The sequence below is a fragment of the Capra hircus genome, assembly GCF_001704415.2.
Source record: "Capra hircus breed San Clemente chromosome X unlocalized genomic scaffold, ASM170441v1, whole genome shotgun sequence".
NCBI classification, from domain to species: domain Eukaryota; kingdom Metazoa; phylum Chordata; class Mammalia; order Artiodactyla; family Bovidae; genus Capra; species Capra hircus.
In genome coordinates this window covers 25,230,953-25,243,723 of record NW_017189517.1, presented here as the reverse complement: position 1 = coordinate 25,243,723, position 12,771 = coordinate 25,230,953, and the positions used below count along the sequence as shown (strand labels likewise).

At 39.8% G+C, this 12,771-nt stretch overlaps 1 long non-coding RNA gene across 1 annotated transcript; it reads left to right on the top strand.

Annotated features, from left to right (window-relative positions):
* Window positions 1-2,475: 2,475 nt before the first annotated feature.
* Window positions 2,476-12,523, top strand: LOC108634468. Its single transcript, XR_001917629.1, has 3 exons — window positions 2,476-2,543; window positions 2,987-3,087; window positions 12,034-12,523. It is a non-coding gene; the product is annotated as an uncharacterized LOC108634468 (long non-coding RNA).
* The last annotated feature ends 248 nt before the right edge of the window (window positions 12,524-12,771 follow it).

Genomic DNA, 12,771 nt, shown 5'->3' with positions numbered 1-12,771 from the left:
GGAACTAAGATCCCACATGGCACAACAAAGAGTTCCCATGCCCCAACAAAGATGGAAGATCCTATATGCTGCAATGAAGACTTGGCACAGTCAAATAAATAAATATATTTTTTATAGTAGTAGGAAAAAACCTACTGACATTACTCAATTCCCAGTATAAAATATTTGTGGGAATATTTTAAAGGCAGGAGGGCCAGCAAATGAGCCAAGAAGGTTTTTGGATTTTGAGGTGGGGAAGAAAATAAATGATTAGATACAATCATTGCTTTTGACTGAATAAGCCATGATTGCCTTTCAAAGATATTATCTACATACATCTTAGAGAAGAAAATTCAAAAGTTATTTCCTGAATAAAAATAAAGGTGACATACTGTTCGTAGTCGCACCTAATAGACATCTTCACATCTCTCTTTTTTGACATTGCCCAAGGTATGGTAAATCTTCCAAGAAAAAACCATATGCTTTAACTTACAAGTAGTTGTTAAAACTTTCAAGATATATATTCTTCAAACAAGCGATTCCATTTCTAAAAATATCTCCCACAGATCTACTCATAAGTAAGTAGGTACAAGGCAGTTTATTGCAGTATTGCTTGTATTAGCAAAAGTTGAGAGAGATTTGAGTCTCTCAAGTGAGGAATGGATGAGTAATTGTGGTTGGCCTCACACCCAACACCCCAAGAAACACCTGGGGTACAGGCAAATTGGGCCTTGGAAAACAGAATGAAGCAGGGCAAAGGCTAATAGAGTTTTGCCAAGAGAACGCACTGATCATAGCAAACACCCTCTTCCAACAACACAAGACAAGACTCTACACACGGACATCACCAGATGGTCAACACCAAAATCAGATTGATTATACTCTTTGCAGCCAAAGATGGAGAAGCTCTATAGAGTCAGCAAAAACAAGACCGGGAGCGGACTGTGGCTCAGATCATGAACTCCTTATTGCCAAATTCAGACTGAAACTGAAGAAAGTAGGGAAAACCCCTAGACCTTTCAGGTATGACCTAAATCAAATCCCTTATGATTATACAGTGGAAGTGAGAAATAGATTTAAGGGACTAGATCTGATAGACATTCTGGCTATGCCTGAAGAACTATGGACAGAGGTTCGTGACATTGTGCAGGAGACAGGGATCAAGACCATCCCCATGGAAAAGAAATGCAAAAAAGCAAAATGACTGTCTGAGGAGGCCTTACAAATAGCTGTGAAAAGAAGAGAGGTGAAAAGCAAAGGAGAAAAGGAAAGATATAAGCATCTGAATGCAGAGTTCCAAAGAATAGCAAGGAAAGATAAGAAAGCTTTCCTCAGCGATCAATGCAAAGAAATAGAGGAAAACAACAGAGTGGGAAAGACTAGAGATCTCTTCAAGAAAATTAGAGATACCAAGGGAACATTTCATGCAAAGATGGGCTCGATAAAGGACAGAAATGGTATGGACCTAACAGAAGCAGAAGATATTAAAAGAGGTGGCAAGAATACACAGAAGAAATGTACAAAAAAGAGCTTCANNCATTGCTGAGTGGTAGCATTGCAGTTTTTTTTCTGTCTACATTTCTATAATCTCCAAAATAGGCTTCTGTAACTTCTTAATAATCAGAAGGAAATAATCCTTGAAGAAAGAGCAAAGACCTCTTCCAAGTGTGTATTCATCTCACAGTATATTCAATGACTGTTCCTCAGTTGATCTCAGAGGTGTTAGTAGCTTACCTGTTCCCCATTTTTCCCTTCTGTTGAATAAAAAACAAAACTTTCTTACTTTCTAGGTAAATGTCAAAGAGTTTTGACCCCAAATATGCTCATATCCAAGTCACTTATGTGAAGCCTACTTTGATGATAAAGAACTCACAGAAACAAAAACTGAGTTTGAAAAGAAACCATAATATCAACAGATTTGTTTTTGAGGTCCTTATACATTGTCAGGCAAAAAGCAAAAGTTGTATGGAGAACAGTGCAAAGGCCGTACATCTTGACTAGTAAGTAGGACTTGGCATAACTTCTTTGTTTGACATGATCTTTTTTTTGACACACACAAGCAGCAGCTGTCAGCAGGAAAAAATGTAATTGAAATTTTAATCGCTTTATTGTCCTGCTGTTCAGTCACTCACTCACACAAACATGCTATGTTATAAACCATTCCTTTGCCATATGTAATTAGGTTATTCATGCTTAGTCTGAGTCGTCCTCAGAGAGAATTTCTCCTTCAGTCCTGAAGTAATAAGGGGACCTATTTGGTCTCTAAGGGATTTTCCAGAGAAAATATGAGGAGAATTAAGCACAAATAGATTTTTTTTTAATTTGGCTGTTTGATTTACTATCTTACAAACTCATCTGTCAATCTTAATCTTTCATAGCTTCAAACTCATTTTCCATATGTGAAGAAGAGGATTTCTATAAACTATGAACAGCAGATTCATTTAAAGCCAATTGATGTTGCCACGGATAAAATAAAGCTGCAGAGCTGCAAAAGCTTTGCCTCTTCTGCTGACGTGGACATGATTCAGCTCCAACTTAAATTGCAGGGCTGTGTTTGAGTGCAGGTATGTTGGTTGCTAACGCGTGTAGTAAATGTTTCTTGTTGTTCCTCTTGCTTTCATAAGGGCACAGAACAAGCACTAATTGTAATTGTCTTATACTCTGACTGGGTGCAAAAAACCTCTACATTTTTTATTAATTTAATAAAAACATTATGTTCAGTTTCTATAAATTTTGTGTTATGTCCAGAGAGCTTTAACGTAAATCCCTCTGACTAGAGCCAAGTCCTATATTTAGATAGCAGAAAGTGTTAACTACCTTGTTAGAGTATAAATTTTGCAGATGATTTGATTTAGTTAATCTTTTTCAAATAAATTTATATTAAGATAGAAAATATGTTTCTCAGGTATGGATCTTTAATATAGTATTCTTTTTAAAAAGAGAAATGCAAAAATTACTTTTTTAATTACATTCTGACAACTCTCATTTTTCTCCTTTTGCAATTTAGGTAAATGCAGGTCCATTAGCATATGCCAGGGCTGTCTTAAATGACAGTCAAACTAGCAAGTATCTACCCAAAAAAGTAAATGAGTTGAAAGACATGTTTAGGTAAGTGCTTTGTAGTTTTCAGTTCAGACCACTTTTTTTTTTTAACTCCATTGTCTTCTTAAGTGAAACCAAAATACTCACCAAATAATGTCCCTCTAAAAAATTATTGGTTCCCTTTATAACGTTTAAGTTACCTTCTAATGGTATTTTAGGTAGTGAGGAAATGTGTGATCTCATACCCTTTCTTTTTCTCTTCTTCTTTTAGGGCCCCTATAATTCGAATACTGGTGTGTTTAATATTGTCCCAGAGGTCTCTGAGACTATCCTCAGTTCTTTTCATTCTTTTTACTTTATTGTGCTTTCAGCAGTTATTTACACCATTTTATCTTCCAGCTCACTCATCCATTCTTCTGCTTCAGATATCCTGCTATTGATTCCTTCTAGAGTATTTTTAATTTCAGTAATTGTATTGTTTGTCTCTGTATATTTATTCTTTAATTCTTCTAGGTCTTTGTTAATTGATTCTTGTGTTTTCTCCATTCTGTGTTCAAGGTTTTTGATCATCTTTACTATCATCATTCTGAATTCTTTTTCAAGTAGTTTGCCTATTTCTTCTTCATTTATTTGGACTTCTGTGTTCTAGTTTGTTCCTTCATTTGTGTAGTATTTCTCTGCCTTTTCATTATTTTTTTAAAGTTATTGTGTTTGAGGTCTCCTTTTCCCAGGCTTCAGGGTTGAACTCTTTCTTCCTTTTGGTTTCTGCCCTCCTAAGGTTGGTCCAGTGGATTGTGTAAGCTTCCTATAGGGTGAGATTTATGCTGAGTTTTTTTCCTCTGTTGGGCAGGGCTAGTGGAGTGGTAATCTTGTCTGTTGATGACTGGGTTTGTATTTTTGTCTTTGTTGTTTGGATGAGGCATCTTGCACTGGGTACTACTGGTGGTTGGGGTGATGCCTGGGTCTTGTATTCAAGTGGTTTCTTTTGTGAGAGTTCTCTCTATTTGATACTCTCTTAGTGTTAGGAATTCTCTGGTAATCTAGGGTCTTGGAGTCAGTGCTCCCATTCCAAAGGCTCAGGGCTTGATCTCTGGCCAGGAACAAAGATTCCACAAGTGGTTTGTTATGGCATTAAGTGAGATTAAAATAAATACCCAAACAGGAGAAACCAAAGATGAACCCCAGACAAATGGCAGTTACAAAATCAGACAAATAATAATTAAGCTAATGGAATATACACATACACATAGAAGAAGAAGAAGTGAAGTTGCTCCAGTCTTCTCCGAGTGTTTTGCGACCCCATGGACTGTAGCCCACCAGGCTCCTCCATCCATGGGATTTCTCCAGGCAAGAATACTGGGTTGGGTTGCCATTTCCTCCTCCAGGGGATCTTTCCTGACCCAGGGACTGAACCCAGATCTCCCACATTGTGGGAAGAGGAAGCCCAGACACATACACATATACACCTATAAACAAAATGAAAACAGTCCAACAAAAATAAAGTACAATAGATTGACCTAGTGAACAAAAGGAACTGAAAATGATATCTGCCAGTTAAGATCAAACTAACTAAAGCACAAACTAAAAACAAAACTAAAGCAATGTGCCATGTGGGGAGTAAAGCAATGAAAACAAAACTAATAAACATGTTGAGAGGAAAGGAAATAAAGAAAAGAAAGAATAGATATGCAAGTTAAATAAAGGTAGATAAGGAAAGTTTATATTCATTAAAGATTAACTGCAAGAGGAAAAGTAAAGTAGGAAACGCAAGCAAATTAATAAATGTAGAAAAATATAATGTTTAAACTTTTTAAATTAAAATTTTAAAAAGGGATTTAAAAAAAAGAATGGAAAACTCCACAAAACTGCAAAAGGCCAATGTAGAGACAGAGATTTATAGCAACAATAAAAACTGTGACTGAGAAGAAAACCATCAAAAGCTTAATTGTATTTCATAGTGCTAATAAAATCGACAACTACAATACAGAGGAAAAAAAAGAAAAAGAAAAATTCCAAAAGAAACTGCAGAACAAGGCAAAATATAAGAAGCGTAAATATTTTTCCTGAGTCACTGCTGTCAGTGTCCTTTCCATCGCTGGGAGTCACAGTCCACCTCGCCCTCCTGGGGTGCCTTCCAACACTGTGCTGGTCTCTGGGCCTGCTGTGGGGGCAACTCAGACTCTAATCTGGTCCTACTCCTGTGTGTTCTTGCCTCCAATGTACACAGCTATAGGAAATAGTGCATTTTCTTTTGTGGGCGCTCTCAGTGTCCTTTTATATCTCCCATAGACACAGAGTCTGCCTAGTTGATCGTGTGGATTTAATCTGCAGCTTGTACAGCTGGTGGGAAGGTTTTGGGTCTTCTTTCTTAGCCACACTGCCCCTGGGTTTCAGTTGTGGTTTATTTCCACCTTTGTACATGGATCGTCCACTTGGGTTTGTTCCTGAGGCTGCCCTAGAGGTCTTGGTTCTGCCCCAGTGAGGGCCAGCAGCGGAGGTGGTGCAGCTGCTTGGGTCACAGGGTTTCTGGCAGCACCGAGCACTCAGAACAGTTGGAAGCTAAGGCAGCAATAACTACAGTGCTCTAGAAGGGTATAGCATCTGCCTACACCCTGTATTGTCTGCCTACAGTGCGGGAGACCGGGGTTCAATCCCTGGGTTGGGAAGATCTCCTGGAGAAGGGAATGGCAACTCACTCCAGTAATCTTGCCTGGAAAATCCCATGGGCGGAGGAGCCTGGAAGGCTACAGTCCAAAGAGTTGGGAAGAGCTGCAAAGAGTGGGACACGACTGAGCAACTTCACCTTCAGAAGGGTATGGTAACCAATATTGGCCAATACACTGCAATATTCTTGCCTGGAGAACCCCCCTGACAGAGATGCCTGGCAATCCACAGTCCACAGGGTCGCAGAGTGGGACACGACCGAAGCAACGCCATGTCAATAGATGCAATTTTTTTTTCTTTTTTTTGCCTGTGGCAGCTCTGCCCCAGTGAGGGTTGAGCATGAAGGTGGCGCAGCTGCTTGGGTCACAGGAACCATGGCGGCACCAAGTGTTCAGGGATATGGACTGCCTCCACTGTAGGAGTTACTGCCCTATCAGAATCTGTTTTGAGCCTCTGGTAGCTGGCGATCAGAAGATCTCCTTGGCTTGTGTTTCTCTGTAGCTCCGCACATTCAGGCACTTAGCGGTCTCCCTTGCCTGGGGTCCTTCACTGTTGTTCATCGTGTCAGGCACAGAGAGGCCCCGCTAGCTGGCGGTCCTACTCTGTAGTTGAGCGCATCAGTCACTTCGAGGAACACCCTGGATGGGGTCCTGCTCTGTATTTCAGTGCAGTCAGGGGTTTGATGGGTCAGCCTCTCTACTGTTCAGCTGCCAGTGCTGGCCTGTGGGGAGAGAGAGGCTATGGTGATGGCTCCGGCAGTATCGTCTTGCTTCCATGGCTGCCTGGCTTTCTGCCACAGGCACTTTCCACCACAATTTCCTCCCTCACGTCTCCTAGGTCGTTCTTGCCACAGTCAACAGCAGCCCTCACCCTGGAATTGCTCCACAATCTGGTGCTCCAGCTTCCAGCTGCTGTGCCTTGCAGGGGACCTGCTTCCCTGTCCGGGGTATGTATGGCTGTGGCAAGGGCTGTCTGATTCTCACTCCATTTAGGCTGCCACAGATCAGCTGTTTCACTCTCGGCCTCAAATGTTTCTCCTCTGACCCAGACGATTGCCCCAGTGTCGGGATTGGACCCCTGCTTCAGTTCCAGCACCCACCGAGGGCAGGTCTAGTCCTAGTAACACTCCTGTTTTTCCCCCTAGTTCCTTTGTCCTACCGAGTGTTTGCATGGTTCTATATACTCTTTTCCAGTGGTCGGGGGCTCCCGTCTGCTCTCAGCTGGTGTTCGGCAAGCACTTCTGTGTCTGAATGGGTAGTCCTGATGTATCCATGGAGAGAGATGTACTCCACGTTCACCTACTCCTATGCCATCTTGTTCTACACTGCAAATCAGATTTGAAGCAATTACTGACAGTTGCTTTAGCAGTTGTTCAGGTAGTAAACTATTTTGATCTTTGCACTACCGTGCCATTAGAAGTGAGTAGCTGTGCAAGTCTGAGTTGATCTACTGTGAGCATGGCTAAGAGTCTCTCAAGAAGAGTCCTAGAGAAGTGAAATGATTGGCTCAGTAGCCAGATCCCTAAATGAATATCCCTGTTTTAGCTGTAAGAAACTAGTTACAGTTGCCCTTTCATATTTGCAGCTTCCACATCCAGGGATTCAACCAACTGCAGATTGAAAATATTTGAAAAAAAATTTCCAGAAAGTTCCAAAAAAGCAAAACTTGAATTTCCTGCATGTAAGCAGCTATTTACATAACATTTACATTGCATTAGCTATTATACATTAGCTAGAGATGATTTTAAAGTACAGGGGAGGATATGCAAAAGTTATATGCAAATACTGTGTGATTTTATATAAGGAACTTGAGCATCTTCAGAGTTTAATATCCATGGGGGAAGGAGCACAGTGGTCCTGGAACTAATCCTCTGGGGATACTGAGGGACAACTGTATGATCATTTAGGAGAGATCCTGAGCGGATTCCAAAACTCAGGAATTGTCTTAATACCCATACAGCCTGCAAAACTCTTGTTTCATAATACTTGGCATTCTAATGTTTGACTGTTAATGTCAGTTATATCTAACTTAGTTATATAGTCCACAATGCGAAACATATAGAAGCAAAGATCTTCTCACCACTGACAGACAAAGTATGTCATAATTAAGTAGTTAAGACTTTTATAGATCTACTTACCTTAAGTTCCCTGGTAGCACAGATGGTAAAGAGTCTGCCTACAATGCGGGAGACCTGGGTTCGATCCCTAGGTTGGGAAGATCCCCTGGAGAAGGAAATGGCAACCCACTCCAGTGTTCATGCCTGGAAAATCCCGTGGACCAAGGAGCCTGGTGGGCTACAGTCCATGGGGTTGCAAAGAGTCGGACATGACTGAGCAACTTCATCATCATCATACTTACTTTAAAACCAGAGTACTTCTGAATTATCCTGGTAAATGTCATTCCTATATTAGGCTCCTGAAATCTGTGTTTACAACCATTCTGTACGTGGATTGTCACTCGACTATTTTAACATCTTCACCACAGATGTAAAAGTCATGGCCTGATGGTCTGGTTCCTCAGTGCATGAGCCCTATTGAGTTTACCTAATGTCTCTTTGCTTTCCTTAAAAAGGAAAACATCCAATAAGATCAATATTTGCTTCAGAAACTCTTCAGACTCTCAATTTTTTATGAAATTCAGACCCCTTAAAAGAAACAACGATCACTACAGCCCTTTGGAGAACACATTCTTTCTTATTGCTGGTTCCAGAAAGGAGAACGTCCTCTGTCCTGGTATGAGCATTTCACTGCTTGCCCTGAAGACACTCCCCTGGGTGAGACCATCACATGGAGGGTGTCCTTACAAATAGACTGACCATGGTTAGTGCCAAAGGACTGCAGTGTAATGGTGGGCGGGGCAGAAGAGATTTCAAGGAAAACAAGAGCTAGTTGACTCCAAGCTCTCTTTCTCATGGTATCTTGTATGCTTTCCGTTAGAAAGGACTATGGGAAATCTATTACAGTTAGTCCAAAGTTGCACTGCGTGACCAGGAGTCCCATTCTCTGACCATGGTCATCTTCTCAGCATGGAGAAGCCAGGCAGCTAGACTCTCATCATCCCATCTTTCAGTGAGTGAGTCATCCCAGCCTCCTCTCCTGTTCTCGTGACAGGGACTCTCGCCGGCCTGAGGAGTCTGGATCCGTGATCTGTTTCCTCTTTTTGTCATCTTGACTTCTGTTAGCCCACTTAGGCATGAGTGTAAACCGTCCCAAGGCATACCTTTGCAGCTCAGTTTTCCGAGGTCCTTTTTTGTCTCCTTGCCAAAGCAGTCCGGTGATCAGGACTAGGCAGGCAGGGAATCATTCTGCTTCCTTTATTGTCTGTAGCTCAGGTTCAGCCCCTGAGTACAGTGGGGACATGCCTCTGTTCACCCTCACTCTTCTGGGGTATGTTGAAGTGTTAGTCACTCAGTCATGTCCGACCCTTTGTGACCCCATGGACTGTAGCTCACCAGGCTCTTTTGTCTGTGGAATTCTCCAGGCAAGAATACTGGAGTGGGTTGCCATTTCCTTCTCCAGGGGATCTTCTGAACCCAGGGATCAAACTCAGGTCTCCTGCATTGTAGGTGAATTCCTTACTATCTGAGCCGTCTGGGGAATACTTTAATCAAATAGGCTACATAATTTCTTTCTAGAAACTGTCCAGTTTACAGGGTTCTGTTCGCCATTGTCCATAGGAAAAAACAGCAAAACTCCTCCTTTACAAAAATATGAAACAATTATAGCATTTTAAACCAATATCTATTACAGTTATAGATTTTGCATGCAACTGTATGACCTAGCCGTGCACTCTAAATTATTCATATTGAAAGCAAATTACTCAATTTACTGCTATTATGATGATCAAGTTATTTAGGGTTTTCTATACAGTTCTTTTTTCCTTGTTAAAAAACAAAATTCAACTGTGGTTGTTCAGTTGCTCAGTCATGTCCAACTCTTTGCAACCCCATGGACTGCAACACACCAGGCTTCCCTGTCATTCACCACCTCCTGGAGTTTGCTCAAACACATGTCCACGTATTCAGTGATGCTATCCAACCATTTCATCCTCTGTCACCCCCTTCTCCTCCTGCCTTCAATCTTTCCCAGCATCAGGGCTTTTTCCAGTGAGTCAGTTCTTTGCATCAGATAGCCAAAGTATTGGAGTGTCAGCTTCAGAATCAGTCCTTCCAGTGAATATTCAGGACTGATTTCCTTTAGGATGGACTGGTTGGATCTCCTTGCAGTCCGAGAGATTCTCAAGAGTCTTCTCGAACACCACAGTTTGAAGGTGTCGATTCTTGGGCACTTAGCCTTCTTTTTTGGTCCAACGCTGGAAAAACCATAGCTTTGACTATATGGACCTTTGTCAGCAAAGTAATGTCTCTGCTTTTTATTCAGAGTCAGGTGAGTCAGTTTTAAAGCTTTTGGCTTTATTCAGTGATTCACGAGTCCAGCAGGATCCCATGTAGCAGACTGAAAGGAGCTCTGAAGAGCCATAGAAAATGGAAGCCTTTTACGGTAGAAGGAGTCAGGTCAAGGAAGTTATTCTAAAAGAGACCTGATTGTTTCAGGCAAGGTCACCTTCCTCTGGAGCACAGCAAGTGTCTGTCAGTTGGATTACCTCACTAGTGCTGACCAGGAAACTCCAGACTTGAAAGTGATATATGTACTTTTCTGACTAGTTAAGATTACCTACCTGGAAAAGGCCAAAACTACAATTAATATATTATAACTCAGGTGATGTGGGTTTAGCACAAGTGACTCCATTTTGGACCTCTTGTCTCTCTCTCTCTCTTTTTAAAAATGTATTTGGCTGCACCATGTCTTAGCTGTGGCATGTGGGATCCAGCTCCCCAAGCAGGGGCTGATCCCACTACTCCCCTGAGCATAGAGTCCCATCCTCTGGACCACCAGGGAAGTTCCTTGTCTCTTTTTTAACACCCCAAACTTGGGTTTTATGAATCTGCACCTGTCTTTCTCATTTAATTTCTATAAACAATGACTATTATATTTCGTTCTAGAGACCAAATTTTAGACCCTTGATATTATATATTATATGTTATGCATTCTTCTATCTTATGTATTATATATAATATATTTATAGCTAACCAAGAAAATCTTGCTTTCTATTGGTTTATATTTATGAAAGCTGTACAGTCATGATCTATCATATTTAGGTGTACTTTAGTTTAGGCAAATGTTGAGTTTTAGTAAAGTTTTATAAATCAATATTTCCAAATACAGTCCCTTATAAAATAACTATTTTCAGTCACAAAATTTGAGATTTATTATTTCCCAAAGGTAACTATAATAACATAAAATAAGATAAAATATAGCTGTGCATTGAAATCTCGATTATCTGTTTAGCTCCATAAATGATGACTCGACAAAAAGATATGGCCTTGGATGTTCCTTGGCCCTTTTCAGTGTAATCTGTTACACTATATCAAAATATGAAGTCCTTTTAAAACGTCAAGCTTTTAAAAGAGGAAAATCTTCTATTATGGACTTTATAATAAAGACGTGATTTGTAGCAATACAAATGATATGACCCATTACTGCCACCAGAAGCCATTTGCAGGCTTCCTACTGAAGTTTCAAAGCTAACTTGAGAACCTAGTCTTGAAAGCTCAAAAGCTGAAGGGATTTTAGCTTTTGAGATTTTGGGATTGTTCAGTAAAGAGGTTGGTATGCTATTCTTTCATCTAATCCATGCATGAGATATCTGTTACCTTTGATCACACAAAATGGATAATTTTTAAAATGTCTATATGATTATGAATATATATATGTTTCTATGCTTATAGGTTATAAAATTATTAATACATTTGTGAAGTTCTTCATTAAAAATTTTTTTGCATCAATTAGTTTACATAATTATGGTGTATATTTGGAAATATTGACTTATTTTCTCTTCACTTAAAATTATTTCCCAAGTCTCCAGGAAAGGGGCATTGGTATCTGCATATTGAATAGCCCCCAAGTGAACTTGAGAACCACTCTTAGAAGATGATCTATAAACTCATATCAAAAAGTTCACTGTTGAGGCTCTTTTCTGACCATCTATTAAAAATTTTTTTAAAACATTTTATTACCTCTCACTTTCTGTTGAATTGTGCATTTTACAACCTTTCATTTTTCTTAATGAGTAACCAGATCTTTTCTGCTTTTTTGATACGCTGCCTTTGTAATACAGCTTTGAAGACTTGAGTCGGTAATGTTTTTCTTGGCTCTTTCTGCTTTACATCATTTTAAATAGCTAAATGTCAGTGATAAGTTGGAATATGCCTGTGATTTTGTATACACATACTTTTTTTGGCCATGGCTATTTTGCTTTGTGATAAACATGCCATTTCTTTCATTTTAGATAATACAAGAAGACCCGATGCATCCTCCCTGGATGAGCAACACATTACGTGTATTTTGTGCAATTAGTGGTACGTCAAGTGACTGAAGCTATGGTTCCCCAAGATACACTGCTGAAATATGAGGACATGCAGATGTCAAGTGACAACAAGACTGAACTTCTCAGGAATATTTGGAGCTGTGCAAATGTTAGAAATTTAAAGATTTGTTATACACAGAGTATTTCTTCCTGACACCAAAACTTTCATGCTTTCATACAGGGTGCTTACATATTTGTAAATATTTAAGCAACTTGAAAGTGCCTGGAAAATTGCACCACTGTGCTTAGTTTGTACTTTTTAAGGTAAATCTATATACTGAGAAGTAGAGCTCAAAAACTTTCATTTGATTTGCTTAATTGTTACTTAAAATATTAATGGTACTGTGTAAAATGGTATAACGGCAGTCAATAAAAGGTAAAACTTCTTTGTAATTAGAAGTGAAGGAAATAATACTTTGAACTTAGCGTTTTTCTTGACAGGAAGCTAAATTCATTATTATACTACTCCTTGGAGGAAAAAAAATGATAATTTTTTCATGAAACATGGATACTTCCAACTGAGCAGATCATTTGAAACCTTGCCTACCAATGGTCTAGACTGAGCTAAAGGAAACAAAAGCATTATGTAAACAAGGAAATTTTCACAAAGAAAGGGTATATATAGAAATACCAGGCTTACCAGTCCTTCAAGTTTTGATC